Here is a 12273-nt window from a genome sequence, read left to right on the forward strand (position 1 = left end):
GCGGTTTAGGCACATAAAGATCTGGAGCACCTCTGGGTTGGGGGTGTGGGTATATGTTGGGGGCGGGGGGTGTCACAGCCCTTTTTCCATGGAAATCACGGATGAGCGGGGCTTCTCCAAACACCCCGCCTGTCCCCGCGGAAGCGTTCCCGGTGGGGCCGGGTGAACGTGGGGCGAAAGGCCCACGGGGGTGCCCACCGGGCCCGGCTGGCTCCAGCGGCGGGAAGGGCAGGGGCAGCACTGCGGCAGGCGGGTGCTCAGGGCAGCGTGTGCCAGGGAGAGGCTGAGGGAGGAGAAAGAAGAGATAAAGTGGGAAACTGGCATTTGAGGTTGCTTTTCTGGTTTGTTTCTTCAAGTCTCCCCTTCCATCGCTCGAGAGAGACCTGTAGGAAATGCCGGCATGCAAAAAACCTCCTTCCAAAAGACATAAATAAACTAAAAATGCACTTTTCCTCCAAGTGGAGATGAACGAGAACGAGCACAGAGCTAACCCCCCCGTGCTGCCAGCTGTCTGCCAAGCCTGGGGCCCGATCCCCGATTTACAGCATTTGCTCCCTTGAGTAACGTCCGCAGAATAAAACCGGGCAGCTGAATTACGGATTGAGCCCAGGAAAATCGCATTTTGGTTAAAGCAATCACGCGGGACCCTTGATTTTATGTGCCAACTTCTGCCCTTAGGAGGGGGGAGTTTACGACCCCTTTACAGCCCCCCTCACAACTGCTGTTTCTAAGGGGAGCACTAACACCCCCTCTCCTGGAACCGGGTTAATCATTCACCTTTCAGCAGGAGTCACTAGATTTTTTTGTAAAGTGCCTCCTGACGTTAAGCCGTGTGTACCAACCGCTCTGTATTTTTTCCGTTTCCTGTGGTAATTGACATATAATATCTCTGTTTATAGCTAGCTTGACAGATCTATACAGATGTATATTTTTGCTTAATTTCAGAGTTATATATACCCAACGCATGCTAACTAAAGAAACAGTAAAGGAAATCTGGGAATTCCGTTGTGCAGGAAATCTGTGCAGGGCTCTTGCTATTATTTATAGAAAATGCTAAGTCTTTATTTTGGGCGCTCTTACTACAGAATTGCCTTATTAGGAGTCTCAAGCGAGATCAAACTGAGAGAATGGAGAAAGTATACTCAGCGTGACAAACAATCATCTTTAAAAAAAAGCTATTCGTGTATAATTTCTAAAGTGAAAAGTTTATTGTGAGACCAACAACCATAGGATTCATTTAATAGAAAAAACTGCGGCATTATGACTTTCATCCAGACTGTCAACAGGAGATACAAAATAACCCCAATTTAGCAGAAATAATTTGGTTTCCATTAGTGTTTCTCTTCGCATGCAAGACGCATAAACCGTGCTGGGTATTACCGCAACTCGCAAATACTGCCGTTAAATGCACTACACAGAGCTACGCAGATGCCTATAAAATAAATAGCTAATTCATCTAAAAAGTTGGTGACGATGCAGCACTTCACATATTTTGCCTAATCGTTTTATATCACCCAGGTTTCTTTTAAATCTGTCATCTCCACAGTGAGGAAGAAAAACCCCACTCCAAGCATTCACTTAAGGTAACGCTTCTTCCTTTTCCAGCAATTGGGGGAGGGAATGTTTATTTTGCTCCGGTTTTTTTTTTGGCGGGGGGAAGGTGAGACGACTTTATTGCTTCGGGTTTAAACACATGGCATTTTAGAAAAATTTTTCCTTAATGAAAGGGAAACGTTCAACGCTGCTCACAAGCAACACCTGTCAATGCTGACTTATTTAAGACACCTTGGGAGAAAAACACGAGCAGAAGCCTCTGAAAGGCTGACGTTTCCTGGCAGCACTGGAACACCGAAGCTGGGACCGGGGAAAAACTCGTCCTTATTTTTGTGCCTAATGCTACCATAAAACAAGTTGGTGTTTTGAGGATGCCCCGCTGCCCGGTGAGGAGAGCCCGAGCTGGCGGCGCGGTCCCACAGCAGCACCCCTGCTCTTCCTAGGTGTAGGAGAGCAACATATATCGACATTTCTATAGGTCCCAGGCTTTCGGAAAGCTCTGCTTAGAAGCAAATCGGTGGCATTTTAATTTTTTTTTTTTTTTTAAATGTTTGTATATCCACAGAGCAAACAAGCACAAGCTGGAGGCGGCTTCCCCTTCCGTGATTTCTGGGCTGGGCTATCTGCTCACCTTGCTTGTCCCTACTTCATCGTGCTTACTTTAACCCCCCCTCAGCGACTCCAAACCACTTCCAGGCGCCGGTTTCTCGCGTTCGCTTTAATCCTTTCCACGCGCTCTTGTTCTAATTGCGGGCGCAGTCTCTCCCGCGGAAGTTTCCCGCGGGCGGCGGGGAGTCCCCGGCGCGGCCGACAGGGGGCGCCGCCACCCGCGCTCGGCGTCGCCTCCGCCCGGCGCGGCCCCGGAAGAGGGGGAGAGGCCGGAGCTTAGCGGGGTCGAGTGCAGATCTTTAGTCTTCGTGGATAAAAAGAGATTAAAGGCTAAATTCTTTTTTTTTTTTTTTGTATCAATTTTAACCAACTACGAAAATGTAGAGCTTTTATCCTTTGATGTTTCCCAGAAAGAAACTGTTATATCGGTTGTGAAATTACATCGTTTCAGAGCCAGCGAACCAGCCGTGGAGTGGTAAAATAATTTAATTAAAAATAATAATAATATGAGGACCCGAGCTTCCGCAGAGGCACTTAAAAGCTGACGCATGCCCCTCCGTCTCCCCTCTCGCTAGCGCTCCCGATGTTTCCCGACTGCCGTTTGATGGGAATAATTAAAAATAAAATAAACCCACGCTGGATGGGGGCTCGCGTCCCTCGTTTGCAGCGCGCTGTCCTCACCCTGCCTCCCCACAGCCGGACCCTGCCGCACAGCCCTGCTCCGGGGAGGCAGGACACCGCGCAAAAGCAAATCGCTAAAATCATAAATCGAATGTTGATCTTTTACCATATTAAGCATAAATAAAATTGTAACCGGCTACCACTTTCCCCCTACTACAAAAACTCTTCACCTGTATTTAAATAGCACGTCTTTAATTACAGCAGTTGGGGATCTATGAGGCTGAAATGAAATTAGCAGTCATTACCAGTCCTTTAACTCTGTGGTGCTTTTGATCAGCACTAAATTAGCTTTCCAGTCCTAACAAAGGCTCTATAGCAAGCAGTGGGCTGTAAATAAGACAGCTCGACCTGCCCTCAACACCTTTTCTCTTGTCAATCACAGCTCTATCATTCAGCCCAAGATTAACCTTTATCTACCAAATTCTTACCAAAAAAAAGAGGGTGGAAAAAGAGGGGAGAAAATCCAAACTCAACTTTGCTAACTGTAACTAAAAAGAGCTTCCCTTTAAATGGTATTATAATGAGCCAAAATATCAAAATCGACCTTTTCCCAACCCAAATTGCCGTGCATCAGAAGGCAGCGTTAGACCGAAGCAGTTAAATGTATTGATTTATTCTCAACTTCTCCGGGCACGGCCCCCCCGCGCAACCAGAGCCCTGCCCGGGGACGCGCTGCGTCTCGCCTCCGGTGTAACCCCTCTTTCAGCGTGCGGGGCCCGGGGAGACCCGCCGGGGCTGAACCCCCCCCGCCCTTCCCCCGGGAGACGGCTGGCAATCCGCGGCGCAGGCGGGGCGCGCCGCCGCCTCGCCGGCAGGAGGGTGCGGGCTGCGCGCCGCGCCGCCAACAGGGGGCGCCAGAGAGCAGCCGTCGCGGTCGCCGCGCCAGCGCTGCGCGCCCCTGCGCGCCCAGGTAACCCCCGCCCGGGCGCTGCAGCGCACCCCGCGCACAGCCCCGGCCGCCCCGGAGGCACCTCCCGGAGGCACCTCCCGGCAAAGGAAATCGACAGCGCATCGCCCGAAGTGGCGGGATGGCTTGGTGCCTGCCGCCGAGTGGGATGCGCGCTGCGCAGCTGGGACCTGCCCCCCGCTCCGCGGCTCACCCCACGGGGCCAGGGAAAATATCGGCCCCGTCTGAAACACCCCGGGGGGATGGGGAGCGTCCCGGCTCCGCTCCAGCCCAGCGGTGCCCCGCTGGCCGTATGCTCCGGGGGAAAGGGGCAGGCAGGCAGGGCAGGGGCAGCCTGCGGACGGGGAGCGCTCCTGCCCAGCGGTACGGTCGCGATCAGTTACCGCGCAATTTCAGCCGAGCCCAAACCCGCACACGAGTCCCCGGGGTTAACGCTGCGGGGCTCAGAGCGGCGGGTCGTAGGTGGGAGCTACAATTCCAGATCATTTTAAAGGTCACGGGGGAGGAGGGGGGAAAAACTGTGAATGTCAAAGTTGTGCTGCAGCTACTTACATGTCGGTGCCAGAGCAGGGTGGTGGCTAGTTAGCGGTTTGATTGGCAGCTTAAAGCGAAAGTCCGCGCGGACTCCTGAGCCCCGCTTAGCCCCGGGGGTCTGAGCACTTTTCCCCGGACAGAGGCAGTTGAAGGAAGCTCGCACGTCCCCTTCTCTTCTCCTCTCCTCCTCCATCCAGGACAGAGAATGAATCCATTTCGGTTTTTCTTCCCCCGGCTCTCCTTCCGTTTGCCTACACGTCCTCCAAGTCCTAGCCCTAGCTTTTAACTGCAGTCCCTGGAACAAGAGGGGAAAAAATCGTTTATGGCTTAAAAAATCCAAATGGCTGATTTGGTGTGTGTGTGTTATAAGAATGCACCCACAACAACAAAAAAGTCACTTCTCTGTCCCCCACCGTACAGCAGAAGAATAATAAAAAAGCTTTATATTTTTGCAGTGGGTATTCAAAGATAATTTGATGCCATTGTTTCTGCTACAGATGGTTCTTTTTAATACAATAACACTGCTCTTTGTGCATACTACACACAATAAAAATCGAAAGCGTTCTCCTGAATAACCATTTTGTTCTCGCTTGTATACAGGCCAACAAAAGCTGCCGTGAGGTAATGGGTTCTGTTTATTGAAGCCATAGAATAGAGGTTTGATAAAGATTTTTGTATTGGGGGGGGGGGAATTAAAATAAAGACCTCGCAAGGTCGAGCTGATCTCTGCGTATTTATTACCACTGAAATATTTTATCAATATATTTCTTTGAGTTGCAGCTGCAGGGATCCCTCCTCCCCTCCCCCCGCGCCCCATCCCTAATCAGCCCAAACATCTGTTTCTTTGAATTTGGGGAGATCTGTAGTCGTGGCCAGACCTAAAAATCTAGACTTTAAGAGCGAGCGGGGCAAACCAGCTCAGCGGCGAAGGCAGCGGGCGATGGAGAGGCGAGGCTGAGGAGCTCCGGCTGTGCAGTGTATGCGCGTATCTTTGTGTGTGTTGTTTTGCAATCTGTTGTCCACGCACACGCACACACAAAGGCGCAAACTGGTGCTAACGGACACCGGGATTAGCCCACGGGATTTCTCGGCGTAGGGACACGCGGCGTGTCCGTGCGCTCCAGCACCCTCCGCAGCGCGCAGCTACCGCGCAGCGCGGCTGGGCGCGGGGCCGCCGCCCGCAAAGTTCCTCAGTCCCTCCAGAGTCGTCCCCGCAAATCAGGCTCCTGATCTGCCCCTCCGCAGCGCCGGAGCCGCAGCCTGCGGAGCGCAGCGGGCAGCAGCAACAGGGAGTTAGCGAGCACCTCGGGTGCTCCGAGCTCTAGCAGAGTTCTTGCGCGTTGCTAACTTTCCGCTAAGTAATGAATAAATTAGCACCGCTGAAGGGGAAAATAAATATTAGAGGGAAACGCCAAGACCCACAGCTGGTTTTGTCTTGGAAATTGTTTCACAGGTCAAGAATTCTGCGCCCGAAAGTCTCCCCGTTATCTAGATTTGGATCTGGTTAAGACTGTAGCAACTCGAAGAGAGCCCCAAAGCAGAGGAAAGTGCTTAGACAATAGGGCTCTGCGGGAAAGTTGTTAGTCAGTGACTGTGTTTGTCTACCTTTCTATAGGAATTAATGCCACAGTTCTCTGTGCCTCTGTAGCCTGGACTGACAGTAATCCACCTCTGTGACTTCTGCCCTTTGTGTTTTCACAAAACTCGGCTCACTTGTAGCACGACAACAGCACGGAATAATGACTTCAACCTTCAAACATTCTTTAATTAGCTTTTTCAGCAAACTAAAAGATGCTCAAATGAGCCCTTTGACAAAAACTGACCTGCGTCTTCAAATTCTACTTTCACTTTTGGGACTAAGACGTTATTGGTTCACAACTCGTCTGAAGTCATCTAATAAGGGATTATTTAGGAACTATTACCCACACGCCAATTAAAGCCTCTCCGATGAAATTCGGGAGACAAAGATAAGCATCAAAACGGAAAATTAAACTATTTGCACATGCCTTGTTTTTCAACAACCCATTTTCCATCTCAGGATAAACATCTTCGCGCCAGCTCGCTCCGCTGGAGCGGGGAGGGTGCGGGAGCCTCTCCGGGGCGGCTCGGGGCGGCCGCGGCCGCGGAGCGGCGGCTGCGTCCCCGCCGGCAGCACCCGGCCAGCGCGCCCGTCTCCGCACGCCTCCGCACAGGGGGGCCGTGCTTCCAGGGGACGGGGGCAGCTTTTCTTTCCAGACTTAACGGCAAGAGAAGGCTTGCAGGGGTGGTGGCAGAGCTCACCTCCAGGCATATAGCTCAAGCAACCTCCTGTCATTTTGCAATAGCCTTTCCATGCAAAGGGGGGGGGGGGGGGGAAGTGGCATAAAAGATCCAAACGTGCCAAAGTCCAGGAAATCGTGCAAGAAGTGTCCTAAACTGGTAAGATTCGGGAAGAAAGTACCACTTCTCCTGAAGAGATATTTTATTTCTCAGAGCAGGGAAGGAAAGGGATTAGTAGGAAATGCGCATTTTGCTACCCGTAGCGGTTCTCCGGGTTAAATGGGAACCAGCCTCTGATCAGTTTAATACCGACTTATCCAGGAAAGATGATTTTTTTCTTTCCAGACAAAACATCCCGATAGCTCAGAAATTTCATGTCGTTCTTAACTGCTGTATACAAATCTTGGAGAGAGTTTCTAGGCAAATTACAGCAGCATCCTACGGCAAGTTGACAAAGATTCCGGGAATGCCACGCATGCAGGAGGGAAATACGAATCCCTCTCTTTAGCCTGAAGCACGAAATTGGCTTAAAACTCATTTTGCAGATAACCAGAAACGAAATCATCAGTGCGTGGACCGGGTGACTGCAACTTCCTAGCGCTCTGCAGCAATTTCTAAGACTTTCGGGGAGGGGGGGGGGAGGGGCGGGGAAGAGAGTGAACCACAGGTTGTAAGGGTTCTAAAAGAAACTCGCATCTCAACATGCATTTTTCGCCCTGGTCTGCGGAGGGCTGGGTTCCCACACGGGCATCGGTACCCTTAAGTCTCTGTGCCGAGACTGACCCCACGGGGTGGGAAAATAAATGTTCTAGATTTTGCCTTTCACGATTCATTTTAGACTCGGAAAAACCCCACCTGCACCCAGATGCATAGATAAAATAACGGATCACTCCAAATTTGTGGAATATATCTACATCTCTATGTTGCATATCCAAACAGAAAAGACCAGTAAGGTGTTTGCCAGACACGCTCTCTCGTGGAGGGGTTGAGTGCGAATGTCTGACCCACCACTGTGTCCAGAAAATAAATAATTTCTGAATTTCGGGGCTCCTACCCTGGGCAAACCACCGGCCCTGCTCTAAACGAGAGAGGAAGAGCCAGCTGCCGGTATTTCTCGCCCCCAGCCAGTATTTCTGCACTTGCTGTATCCGCACTGGCTCTGGCAACTGCTCAGCCACCACCTCTGCCTGGCTCCAGCCGCACACGGACCCGCTCTCCTCCGCCCCGGGGCTCTGCCGCCGCTCCGAAGTTAATCTTCCCCGGAGGAATTAAGGTTAACACGAAACGGGACAAGCCCTTGTTTTGCATTCTGGCTCGCTGACAAGAGGGTTAAAGTGTAATGCCAGCGGGCTGCCCCGAGTCACCGCCTGCCCACGGCTGCCGCCGGCCACGCGGGACCCGAGCCGGGCGGGGGCGGGCAGGGCGGCTCCGGGGCGGCCCCGCCGCAAAGCCCTACGCGGGCTGCTCGGCCCCCAAGGGCTGCGCCGGCGTCTGGCCTCGGTGGGGAGAGCGGTTCCCGCAGCCCCCGCGCCCTCCGGCTCCGGGCAGCGGGGAGAAGCGCTCGGGGGAAAGTTGCTGCGCCCACGTCCCTCTCCGGGGGAGCCGGGCCCGCAGCGGCGCTCACCCGCGAGTCTCTACCCGCGTTTCCTCTGCGGCTTTTTCCCGAGGGGAACGGGCTTCCCAAATGACCATTTCCAGCAGTTCTCACCCTCTCGTTTCATTTTAACAACGCTCGGGCTTTTCTAACCAAAAAGCTACGTGTGAGGATTGTGGTGTTCTGCCTGTGCACCGGCGTGCACGCATGGATATACAGTCCTCGGAAAGACTGGAAAAGCTACCCACCACCTTACAGCCTTAAAAGAACATTTGTGAAACACCAATAGCAGAGTTTTTTTCGCTGTTGCCCCCGTCCCTCCGGGATATGACGACAAAAAATCCAGTTACTTAAAAGCAAAGAACCTGTACTTTACAAAAGCGGCTCTTGAGGAGCTGCAGGTTTGCATAGCGGGGAGGCCTTTCACTGTGTAGAAATGTATGTAAGAACTTTAGATGTGCCTCCTAAAATTGGAGATTTTTCAACTGTTTAGTTTTTTTCATGATTGCTATGAGACACCCGAGACCTGTTCATTTATTACCTCAACATTTACGGCAATATTTTTGCTATGGGTAGCTGTGGTGCAAAATATGCCTTTACTGAAAGATGACCACATGGTATAGGATAAATTTCTCCTGGGAAGAAGAGCAGAAAGTATAGCACCAGTAATATTCTGTAAGTATTTTGTCCAAATACCTCCGGCACTTGACACTTTCATATATTCAGTTCTTTAGATGGCAACTTTCTTTGACACTGGACTTTTTTTACATACTAAAGATGAATTTATCAAATAAGTGAAACTTGTTTGCAATAACTATTAAATTCCTGTGTATGTTATGTCTGCATTATAAATATATATTGAATCCAAAAATGTTTTGGCAAATAACAACAGTAATTAAAAAAACAGACAATGTGCATACCTGTGTGCACACAGTGCATATATATATACTTTACACTGTACATCTCATACCCATGCACATGCTATACACTATACATATGATAGTACACAATCTAGTGCTTGGTACATACGTGGCATATAACACTGCACATTTATAGGGGTCAGAGACTCCCTTCACACATACTTCCACATATGCACATGGAGTTTGCATGTGTTCTTGCATCTTAAATGATGTGAGAAACATAATTTTGAGTGCTAAATTCTGAACATATTACCATGGAGTAAGGTGACAATCCACAACCTACGTGCAGGTAATTTCTCAAAACTTACGTCTTCATTACATGCTTATTGTTGCTGTTAACAGACTGGAACTGGAAGGCAGAGCGCCAGTCTTAGAAGAAGGTTCCCAGTGAAGTCCAGAAAGCTCTTCACTGGCAATATTCTGCCTGGCACTTCCTTCATCATTATTGACTTAAGATATAGAGTGAATTTGGGGACGTTAATTTTTTTCTCTGTGGTTTCCATATGGTTTCAAGTAGTCTACCATCACCACCTCGTCATAGTAACATCTGCTGATCCCCACAACCTGCAGTGACTTAGTGACTTTATAAGGTAAGTTCAGTTCATTTGGATTTAGATAGACCCTCACAATAGTTGCCTCCTATTTTTCTTATTTTTTTCCAATACCTGTTTTCACTCTAGCCATTATAGAACTAACGATAACAATCAGGGTCCATAGCGGGCCACAACATGTTGTCCTCAACGCTTCTTCCTCTGAACAACATAGGCCCTAAGTAAGAATCCCTCTGCATAATTTGAAACCCTCCACCAGTGTTACAGAGTAGTGATTCCAAGGTTCCTGACAAGTCAAGGATTATTTGAAAGAACATTAATAAATGAGAATATGCAGAAATGAGGGATAGCTATTTGCAGCAGGAAAAGGGCAAAAACCTCATACTGTAGCTGGCACTGAATTAAAAAGTATACAACAGATTAGATATCAACCACTTCTATCAAATCCAAGGCCCAGGAACCCAGGGGGAGGGAAGTCTGTAAAAGCAGACGCTTAGAAGGTAAAACACCCCAATTAACCTCATTATCTGTTACAAAACTGTACTATTAATATTCTGGGTTTTTCAAATTACTGTTGTTGTTGTTGTTGTTGAAGAGAATCTGTTGACTATAGCATGTGTTTTGCTGTAGTCTCCCAAATCAGCATTGCCCTTCTTAAGGTCAGGGGAATGTATCTTAAAACATTCATATATTTAAAAAATATGTATTGTTATTTTAATAGGCACTGTGGATAGTTTAATTTGTATCTGTATTAAATTAAACATATGGTGAACAGGGTATAATAGATTTTCTATAATTTAGCTGCCAATGTGGCAACAGAAGCCAGTTACTCTCACCAGCAGACTTGTCAGTGGTTTGTTTACTAGCTTATTTGAATTAAAATAAAGCTTCGCTTCTGCTGACTGCACATCATTATCTATGAGACCATAATCCTGCTAGCAAATCCTATATCTTCCAGAACTGGCTCTTTTGTTTGGGATTACTGAGAGCTTAGCCTATAACAAAGAGGAATAAGGCATCCCTCTCATCCTCGTAATTAAGTGTGGGGAGTAATTTAGAAACAAACCCAGAAAGATGTACAATTTGGAGTTCTGCTTCTATACAGGATTGGGGAACAGAAAAGGCCAAACACTGATTGTGTTAGCACAATGTTTAAACTATTAAACTACTGTACAACAGGAATCCAGCTTTTAAAAAGAAATGGCAACTATCAATAAAGTATTAACTTGCTTTCCACTAGAAACATTTTTTGCTTATCTAAAGGTATGCTGGAAAATTTGGGTGGAGCTTAAAGATTGAAGACTATTTTAGATCTCATTTTTCTGCATGCACACGCTACATACATGTCACTTTTATAACATCTCCATTTTGAAATTAAAGAGCATAATTTAATACAAGAAACTTGGTTTTTATTTTAAAGTATCCCTTAAATGATTTAGCTATTTTTCAATAAGAATATTCTGTAGGAATAGGAATATGTCTGGCAGCTGAACATGCTTGTTTAAGTGCTCTATTTTAATACCACCAAGATTTATATTTTCCTTTGGGAAAACAAGTAGTTTGAAGTTGTTAGCATTTTACAGCCACCTTAGAAATGACCATAGCATTTAGGAAGAGAATAAAGAATATTTTAACATAGGTATTCTGAGGTCAGTCAAAAGTACATCAGCAATCTTTAGATCACGTTGCTCTAGCTGTATTCATGTCATCCAATTCTCTTTCTGCTCGAAACAAGAGTTATGTTATATACAAGTTGTAGAAATTAATAACTAGGTCACAAAAAATAGAAGTCTCAGGAGTATACAGATACACAGTATCTATTTGCAGAGGGCTAATAAGGACAGGGCTTGATTTATAAAAGTCTTCGACATTAATTGTCACAGATGGGAATTTTGAGGTCCTCTGTGAAACCAAACGAGGCCCTAGTGAATTATAAAGCAGGTCCTTAGACTTTAACAACATTTAGGCAAAGTGACAGTTCAGAACATCTGTTAGCCTTCTGTCTGAGTATAAACTGGATGTCATGGAGTGCACAGCTGTAGGCATTTTCTGCCTCTTTTTGCCAACATCTGTTACAGCATTACAGTAATATAGGTAATTATCAACACCTCATATAAACTGTTTGCTATTTTTATTTCTGAATAAGTAAAATTAGCATTATACCCTTTTGCAAAAAAAAAAAAAATCCAGAAGGGGAAGAATATATGTTCCCTTTTAAAGCTGAATGATAGATCTGATCATTTTAGGACAGCTGAAATTCAGAAAAATCTCTACTACAAATAAGGTCCTTAGGATAACATAAAAGACTTAGGTGAGAACAAGTTTAAATATTCTCCCTTTCTCTTTCTGTCTCTTAAAAAAAGACATCTGAGTCTCATCTGTCATAAGCAAAGAAGATCACTAGCAAGAAAAGATAGGAAACCGTTAATCATCTATGGTTTTTTCCATGCACAAGCAGCTGTCAAGTGATGTATGTTTTACCACAGTAACAAAGCCAAGGGCTCATCAGCACCAAGCAATTTTACTGTCAGCTGGTCATCCTTCTTCTCACAACATCTGCAGTAAGAAAAAGAGATCACCTTGCAGCGATGCACAGAAACTTGACCTCACCAGCTGATGAAGAAGTGAGCGGGGTAATAACCCGCTGGACTTTCAGAAATAAAA

At 47.4% G+C, this 12273-nt stretch overlaps 1 long non-coding RNA gene across 1 annotated transcript in view; it reads right to left on the reverse strand.

Moving 5' to 3' along the window:
- LOC142085416 (uncharacterized) overlaps nt 1–12273 on the reverse strand; it is an 80244-nt gene that overhangs the window by 31636 nt on the left and 36335 nt on the right. Inside the window, exon 2 of the long non-coding RNA XR_012674668.1 lies at nt 4304–4580. This is a non-coding gene — a long non-coding RNA (uncharacterized LOC142085416). The remainder of the gene's footprint in view (nt 1–4303; nt 4581–12273) is intronic.

The sequence above is a fragment of the Calonectris borealis genome, chromosome 9 (assembly GCF_964195595.1).
Source record: "Calonectris borealis chromosome 9, bCalBor7.hap1.2, whole genome shotgun sequence".
In the NCBI taxonomy this organism is placed as follows: Eukaryota; Metazoa; Chordata; class Aves; order Procellariiformes; family Procellariidae; genus Calonectris; species Calonectris borealis.